Raw genomic sequence first — 9,792 nt, 5'->3', positions numbered from 1 at the left:
TTTCTGTTCAGCTGGAGAAAGTTTTGGCACATTTATCTGGTCTAAGCGTCTATTGGATGGGGTCAAAGGTCACCTGGTGACATCGTGATGTAGAGCTGTGTGTCATCTGCGTAGTTATGGTAGCTGATCTTATTTCCTGTTATAACCTGAGCCAGTGGGAGCATATAAATATTGAAAAGAAGGGGTCCTAGGATTGAACCTTGGGGTACCCCACATGTGACCTTTGACCTCTCTGGTGAGCAGTTTCCGATTGAAACAAAGAAATCCCTGTTCTTTATGTAAGATTCAAACCAGTTGAGCACTGGACCTGAGAGTCCGACCCGACTCTCCAGTCGATTCAGTAGAATATCATGGTCAACAGTGAGGTCCAACAGAACCCGGATCAGCAGAATAACAGGAGCAGAGAGTTTGTGTTCAAACTGGGAGTCGTGATCATGGTTCATGTCAGGAGATAACATTTTTTCCCAGTCTGACCAGATACCTCAACAAGAATCAACATGAAATTCTGAGTTTTGGCTCATTTCTCTCATGACGCTTTCAGTTTAAACTCACTTGTTCAGGTGTGGCTCCGGTCTGGTTCTGTTGTGTTTCTGTTGGGTTTCAGTTTGTTGTTCAGATATTCTTTATCAACTCTTTGGATCGTTTGAACAAACATTGAGTTTAATTTTGTGTTTTACTAGAACTTGATCTAAAGGAACTTTCCTGCCAATTTCAGATGAAAGTTTAATCTCTGCAGTTTGAAGATTAATCTACAGGATTATTAGATTACTGATGAGATAGAATCAAATATGATGATCAGTTGATGTTTCTTGTTTTTCTTTGAACAAACTGCTCCATGATTTTATTTCCTGGTATCAAACTCTGGTCTCCACCATTTAAGTCAGACACAACAGTTTTCTGTTCCTTCAAAAAGAAAATATTATTACTTATTATTATAAAATATTCATGTTGAAATTTGTTCAGTTTAATCAGATTCTTTATTGTGAAGCTAAATATGTACTTTTTTCCATTTCCATTTTTTTCCTGTCATATGCTAAATAAAATAAAATATTGCTTTCTTTACAATCATAACTACAGCTGTGATCAAAATAAGTAAACCCTGATTTTTATTAAAACTTTTCTCTTTCCTCATGAAAACTTTATCCACAGACATAAATATGTTTGACAGCTGCAACTAAGTGTCAGTGCATTTGAGCAAACACAGCTTGCTAAATACTAAACTGATTTTCACACTTTTGTGCTGGAAAACTTATATAATCTGGAAAAACTCAGATGGAGAAAAAGAACGATTAAAAAATATAATTACAAAAATGAATATCGGTTCTTTGGCTTTTGGACCCCGGCAGATAATTTGAGCAGGGATTTGCTGTGAAGTAGGAGACATGACGCAGCGATGGGCGGAACAAGTGAGGCAGAAGTCTGCCAGTCTTCTGAGGTAAGAAAATAAATATTCAGTTAAAAATATTTTAGTTTAGAAATCCGACATTTATGTTTGTATGGATAACAAGGTGAAAATCTCTTTGAAAATTAATTTTCACTTTTCCTCCGATATGCCAAATAATGTAGAATATTGTTAATTCTTTTTACCATCAATCTTCTTTACTGTTGTGGTCAAAAGTAAGTACACCCTCTTTATTTCCTGATGCAGTTTTGATTTAATGTGAACTGTGGAGCTGGAATCTTCCAGATGCTGAAAAGAGCAAAAATCAACATTTCAGAGTCTTTGATCCTGAACCAGAAGCTGCTCTGAGATCAGTTTAGTGAAAATGTTTGTGCTGCACTAAAATCAGAAAATGTGAAACCCAGGAGTTTGTTTCAAATCCAAATGACGTCAACAGGTAAAAATTCCTCAGATTCCCACGTCTGGTTCATCTGGTGTAAACGGACTCAAACATCCTGTTGGACATTTTAGTTTGATTATGCTAGTTTTAGTGATGTTTAACCTTAGCACATGTGGAAACATTAGATTGATCATGATTGTTTTGAGTAGGCATGAAACCGCCTAATTTGATTAAAATTACTCTAATCAGTAAGTTTTTTTATATGAAATTACAATCTTAACAAGTGTGTAAGTCATATATTCATCTGAAAATGTTTTAGTTCATTATAACCAAAGAAGTTGAAAACTAATCAGAAAATGCTGAGTGTAACCAGAGGTCGCGTTAGACTTTTTTGTACTCCGTCATTTTGATCGACAGGATTTTAAATAATCGGTCATGTTCTATTTTACCCGTCAAATTATACTCACACTAACATCAGATATTTAGCCGCATTTCCATGTGGTTTAGTGAATATTCACCCAGTTGAACCGTGAATCCAGATCCCATCACACATAAAACAGATAAATGCATCTAACTTTTTCTCCATAGTGACAAAAACCAGACTGTGGTTATAATAAATTAAATTAAACGACTCCACTTAAATTACATCACTTCACCTGCTGGGGTCTGAACTCACAGCATCACAAATTCCTCCTGGTTGCATCTGCAGAGAAATTTGCGCTGGTTCATCGGGCAGTTGGATCTGTCTGATCCAAATCGATCCATTGAACTTTTCTTTTTTTTTACCCTGTGCGGTTCAGGCGTGCGAGGATTATTTTTGTTTGTTTGTTGGTTTTTTTGGGTGGTTTCACTTCCCCAAAACACAGATGTTATGTCTGCTGTGCTTCTGAGCACCGCTCTCTTTCTGGGCGTGGAAGGGTCATGTCTCCAGCTCCAGTTGTTAAAACCGCATTATGAGTTAAGTTTAATTCATTGCAGCGGCGGAGCCGCATCCGCGTTGGTTGTGCAGCCGCAGCGCACTGCGCTTGTTACGATCTAATTAACTTGTGCACTTTTATTTATTTTCTCAAGATAAACTGCCAGCTCTTCTGTTTAGACCCGTGTTTCTCAACCCTGGTCCTCACCGCCCCTGCTCTGCATGTTTTAGATGTGCCTCTATTCCAGAACAGCTGATTCAAATGATTCCATGACCATCAAGTGCTGCAGAAGGCTGTTAATCACCCAGAGATACAATTCAGGTATGTGGTAGAAGGGAAATACCGAAAACATGCAGGACAGGGGGGCGCTGAGGACCAGGGTTGAGAAACACTGGTTTAGACTATAAATGGATTCAACATTGCATTCTCTTTAGTTTTCTCTGTTCTGTATCTAATGGAGACTTAAATTAAACATGCCATTTCTACCAACATTTTTGAATGGGCTTCCTAACCAGACGCTCCAAAGCGTCCAGTCCATAACTCTTCAACACGTTGCCAGCTTCCGGTCAGAAAGACGCCTTTAGTTCAGAGTCTATGAGATGATATTAAGAAAGGATTCTTTTATTTATTAATTTTAGTTGCCTCTGAGATTAACTCTTTGCATAAAGTCTATCATGTCCTCGCATGAGGGTGTTAATTATAACCTGTCAGATGACCGACAGCATTAAAAACAAAACAAAAAAAAAGTCAAATACGGAAGTTTACTGTTTATGTCTGTTTTATAAGAGTTTGGAGATATTATATGAAACGTTTGCTAATTTTTATAATCAGAATCTGCTGTTTGATGCCCTGGGTCAGAGATCAGAGGTCAGGAGAGCTCTGTGGGGTTCAGGAACCAGTTTGAGGCAGTTTGGAAGAATGAAAAATACTAATAGCTGATGAACTTCAGCCCCATTTTCTTGAGTAAAATGTTTCTGTATGAAATGAACACATAATTGTTCCTGCCCTGGGAAAATGTGCAGGGAGGATTAGACAGGGATGAATTCATCCCTTGGTCTTAGTAGCACCTGCAGGGTGACTGGCGTACAGGCAGCATGTAACGACATGGTGCTGCTTGTACGCAGACAGAGACCAACTCTAAACAATACGTTGGAACGCAATCAGACAGTAAAAACACACCTTGATATAAAAGTAATTGAGCTAAAACAGCCAATCAGATCACTGGGCTTTAACTGCACTCTGGAGACAGGTCTGTGTATTTTTGACTGTTTCACAACAGCTTACAGTCCGGGGCCCGCTACGGACACCGTGAAAGCTCAAACAAGGCAAAGTTATCCCAATTTTTCCAACTGCATGCGCCCTAATCAGGCACACAGTGCGTGTTTTCTCCCAACCTATGGGAGAACGGTACCTGATAGGGAAACATGAATGCACATGCCTTCAAGTAGAACTTTTTTTAAACACATGCGCACTCAGTTTCAAAGAACCTAGCACCAACTAGGCGCAGCGAGAGCATTACACGTTTTCGATGTGTGCCGTTACTGTGTAAACACAGATCGTAATTATAACGTTTTCGTGTAAACGATCCAACAAAAACGGAACAAAACTTCAGTTTTTTAATTTATAATAATAATTATTATTATTGCCGATTACCTGTCAAACAGAACCCAGAGAGTTCAACTGGCTGGCTTCACTTCTTCTATTCGTACGATTTTAAATGGTGTCCCACAGGGCTCAGTTCTTGGACCACTTTTATTTTCTATTTATATAAATAACTTGTGTGAAAATCTGTCAAATGCTTTTTATCATTTCTATGCAGATGATTTAGTGATTTACTGCTATTCTTCATCACTTGTACAGGCAATTCAGTATCTGCAGCTTGCTTTTAATGTAGTTCAAACCCGCTTACAAACTCTGAAATTAGTTCTAAATGTGGATAAGATGAAGGCAATGGCTTTTTCAAACTCTAGAAAACTACCAGACATCCCTCTACTGCTTACCACTGCTGTAGGGACACAAATTGAGTTTGTCAGTACTTATAAATATTTGGGCTTCATTTTAGATAAAGAACTTTCTTTTAAAAATCACATAGCAAATTTGCTACGAACACTGAAAATGAAGATTGGGTTTTATTACCGAAATGGTTCTTGTTTTTCACTTAAAGCTAGAAGTAAATTGGTAGCTGCAACATTCCTGCCACTCCTGGATTATGGTGATGTTATTTATATATGAATGCTTAGACTAAATGACTTCAGTCATTAAATACTGTTTATCATTGTGCTTTGAGGTTTGTAACTGGTAGCAGACGTTTCATACATCATTGTAAGCTGTATGCAGAAGCTGAATGGCCTCCTTTAAGCGTACGGAGAAACAATCACTTGATGATCCTGATCTATAAATCTTTACTCGGTTTGGCTCCAGCATATTTAAACTCTCTTTTACATAGATTTGTTAGTTCCCATTCTTTACGTTCCAACAACATTTTTCTTTTGCATGTTCCACACTGCCGAACTGAAAAAGGAAAGCAAGCTTTCAGTGTGATGGCTCCTTCAGCCTGGAATCAGCTTCAGTCTGAAATCAAGATGTCAGAATTGATTTCACTGGATTTATTTCGAGCGATTCGTAAAAACAGGCAACGAGAATCTTTTAAACAGTGTCACTGTTTTTAAATTGTTTTATTCTGTTTTATAATTGTGTATATGTATTAATCAATTTTGTTTTGTAACCAGGTTGCTGTGTACTGCAGACTTCTGCCCAGGTCCCCCTTGAAAATGAGATCTGGATCTCAATGGGGTTTACCTGGTTAAATAAAGGAAATAAAAAAAAAATAATAAAAATACACCAAAACTAAAAGCACTGCCTCCTATTTCTTCATTCACACCTCAGGCTCTTTTAAAGGGTGAGCTGCTGATGCTGTAGCTGCAGTTAGCTGCCTTGCCTTAAGTGTTTCACCCTCAACTTCTTGATTTACCTCTGTGATCACAGATCCTTCATCTCCACTGTCACTACTGCTACCACAACAAAGTATAAAAACCTTACTACTTAATGGTGACAATGGACTTTTTTTCTTTGCAAAGTCTTCAGGTTAAAAACTAAAATATAAATCAATTTATTTACAACCAAAATATTTGTTGGAAATGGGACATATTGTAAAACAGGTGATCAGTTTTAATTTTCTCCTAATGCAAAATTATTTGGAAAATACATCAGTACTTTTAGTCTTTAGGGGTTACTTGATGTCACTACATTTTTTTTTACCTGCAGGACTCATCTACAATGGAAGGAAGGGTTGGATATTCCTGAGCTACCCTGCATTTTTTACCATTTGTCTGCCATATTGGATTTAACAAAATGTTCTTGAACTTACAGGGGATGGCCAGTAGTTAGCAGTGTAATTGCTGCCAGAATGAGCCAGAACAGAAATTGTAATTACTGGCAGTAATTACACAACTTTAGTTTTGCCTAAAGTGGAAACTATGACGCACTAGTTTCTACTTTAGTGGTGTGTGTGCATTTATAACATAAAACCCATATATACATAAAACATGTATATGTGGGTTCAATTCTGATTTATATAGCTGTCAACTATGCATGAAAGGGAAAAATACTACTTAGAGTGCAAACTTTAAAATTTGTGATTTAATAGAAGTACATTGACAATGTGCAAAGCCTGTAGAAAGCTCCTTCCATGGTGTATACATTATTATATAATAATAATGGATGAATGGATTATTATTATTATTATTATTATTATTATTATGATATAATGTCCATTGAATACTTCACCTGCTGGTTAACTGCACTTTAGCTAGAGGCACATTTTGATGAGCTCTGGTTCCCCAATGATCTCATCCAGAACTTCCTCCATGTTGAGTTTCTTCACACATCTCAGTTCTGTTTTCAGGTAGATTTTTTAAAATGGTGATGCACAATAACTTTGGACATGGTTTTCCCTTGCCCAGACGCAGTTCACCGGGGCCCCACTCTGGAACCAGGTATGGAGGTGGGGCACGATGGCGAGTGCCTGGTGGCCGGGCTTTTACCTATGGAGCCCGGCTGGGCTCAGCCCGAAGAGGAGACGTGGATCCCCCATTCCCATGGGTCACCACCTGAGGGAGCAGCCACAGGGGTCGGGTGCATTGTGTGTTGGGCGGCAGCCAAGGGAGGGGACCCTGGTGGTCCGATCCTCGACAGCAGAAGCTGGCTCTTGGGATGTGGAATGTCACCTGTGTGGTGGGGAAGGAGCAGGAGCTAGTGTGCGAGGCTGAGAGGTTCTGGCTAGAAATAGTTGGTCTCACTTCGACGCATAGCTCGGGCTCTGGAAGCAGTCTCCTTGAGAGTGGCTGGACATATTTCCACTCTGGAGTTGCCAATGTTGAGAAGCACCGAGCAGGAGTGGGCATACTTGTTGCCCCCCACCAATGGGTTCAGCTCTGATAAACCACCTCCGATAAACCAAGATGGCACCTGTACCAAAGGGCACCTGCACCTTTGGTACAGGTGCCAAAGGTGCAGGTGGCACCTTGTACCAAGGTGGCACCTACACCTTTGGTACAGGTTCTGGAGTGACATCTGCATCTTTGGTACAGATGCCAAAGACGCAGATGCCTCTTGGGATGGCTCTTGCCCTTCTGCACTTCTGCACCTGTTTCAAGGTGGCATCTTGTTACAGGTGCCAACATGGAACCTGTACGGCCCCCCTGATCTGAACTCAAATGGTGTTCTGTTGTTGGACTTCTGTGCTCATCACAGATTGTCCATAACAAAGACCATTTTCAGGCATAAGGGTGTCCATATGTGACCTTGGCACCAGGACACCGTAGGCCGCAGTTAGCACTGTTTATAGTGGGGAAGGTATGCTGCTGACCTCGACTCGGGACGTTGTGGGCTTGAGGGCAGAATACTTCGAAGATCTCCTCAATCCCATCAACATGCCTTCCATCAAGGAAGCTGAGCCTGGGGACTCTGGGTTGGGCTCTCCAATCTCTGGGGACGAGGTTGTCGAGGTGGTGAAAAAGCTCCTCAGTGGCAGGGCCCCGGGGGTGTATGAGATTTGGCCGGAGTTCCTTATGGCTCTGGATGTTGTAGGGTTGTGTTAGGTTTCCTCCGCAGGGTGACTGGGTTCTCCTTTAGAGATAGGGTGAGAAGCTTGGTCATCCAGGAGGGACTCAGCATAGAGCCACTGCTCCTCCACATTGAGAGGAGCCAGTTGAGGTGGCTCGGGCATCTGGTCAGGATGCCTCCTGGACGGCTCCCTGATGAGGTATTCCAGGCACATCCCACTGTGAGGAGGCCCCAGGGAAAACCCAGGACACGCTGGAGGGACTATGTCTCTCGGCTGGCCTGGGAACGACTTGGGATTTCGCCGGAGAAGTGGTGGGAGAGAGGGAAGTCTGGGCCTCCCTTCTGTTGCTGCTGCCCCCGCGACCCGAACCCAGATGAAGCAGAAGAGCATGGATGGATGGATACTGGTGATTCTGGTGTTACTGGTCTTCATTCTTGTAGTTCATCTTCCTCTTTCTAACTTCTTTGTATTGTGTTCATGTGATNAACCTGTTCACATTACACTAAACTGGATTAAACCTGTTCACATTACACTAAACTGGATTAAACCTGTTCACATCACACTAAACTGGATTAAACCTGTTCACATTACACTAAACTGGATTAAACCTGTTCACATCACACTAAACTGGATTAAACCTGTTCACATTTACACTAAACTGGATTAAACCTGTTCACATTACACTAAACTGGATTAAACATGTTCACATTACACTACACTGGATTAAACCTGTTCACAGTTACACTAAACTGGATTAAACCTGTTCACATTTACACTAAACTGGATTAAACCTGTTCAGTTACACTAAACTGGATTAAACCTGTTCACAATTACACTAAACTGGATTAAACCTGTTCACATCACACTAAACTGGATTAAACCTGTTCACATTACACTAAACTGGATTAAACCTGTTCACCAACTGTTGCTGAATGGAGGAGAAACTGAAACATGACAACATGATGGAGCGTCTGACTGAAAAACTAGACATGAAAGTAGATTATGAAATATGTAGTTTGGACAATAAATACTAAATCTGAAAATTAAATGTTAATATGGAAAATAAATTTTTAGTTTGCTAAATAAATATTTATTTTGAAACTAAATATTTAGTTTGTATGCATTGCCACATTTTTCACTGTGAAATGCAAAATATACTAAAATACTGATTTTTGTTTTACAGTCAATCAACACTATAGTGATGATTAAAAGTAAGTACAAAATCATTTTTATCAGAAGTTCCTCATGACGACTTTATCAACCTGCCTCTGATTTTTGACTTCCACTTCATAGTTCTGCAGCTCTGAAAGAAGAAACTACCACCCCGGTGAACTGTGATGTCATAAGTTATGCAACATCGGACACATTTACTTTCAGTTTCAATTTACTTCTCTAGGCGTGGCTCCAGTCTGGTTGTTGTGTCTCTGTTTGTTGTTAAGATGTCCTCCATCAACTTTATTGTTCAAACTTGCAGTTTGAACAAACGGTAAGTTTGTTTGGTTTCCTACTTGGTTTTTTCATTTTAATTTACAGTCCTGTTTGTTTGTGTTCTCTGATGTTTGGAGAACAGGTTCATTTTATTGTTCAGCTCAAAGTTTCATCTCTCTGCTGTTTGAAGGTTAGTATACAGGATTATTAGATTACTGATGAACTGGAATCAAACAACATGATGAACAGCGGATGTTTCTTTGTTTTCTCTGAACAAATTGATTCATGTTTTCATTTCCTGGTATCAAACTCCGTTATCCACCATTAAAGACAGAAACAACAGTATCTTGTTGCTTCCTTTCAAAAAAGATGTTATATATCATTATTATTATAAAATATTACTATTGAAATGTGTTCAGTTCAGTCAGATTATTAAAAAGGTAATCTTTGTTGCACAAATAATCCACATGTAGAGTATCATTAATACAGGAAGTATAAAAGATACAGCAACGATAGCTGCTGCTGTTCAGGTTGAATCAGTGAATGTAAATGCTGCTCCATGTCTCCATCTAGTGGACTGATAGTAGAAGTGCAGGTTGAA

The sequence above is a fragment of the Poecilia formosa genome, unplaced genomic scaffold (assembly GCF_000485575.1).
Source record: "Poecilia formosa unplaced genomic scaffold, Poecilia_formosa-5.1.2 Scaffold579, whole genome shotgun sequence".
NCBI classification, from domain to species: domain Eukaryota; kingdom Metazoa; phylum Chordata; class Actinopteri; order Cyprinodontiformes; family Poeciliidae; genus Poecilia; species Poecilia formosa.
The sequence above is the reverse complement of the archived record's forward strand: the minus strand, read 5'-3'. Positions refer to the sequence as shown.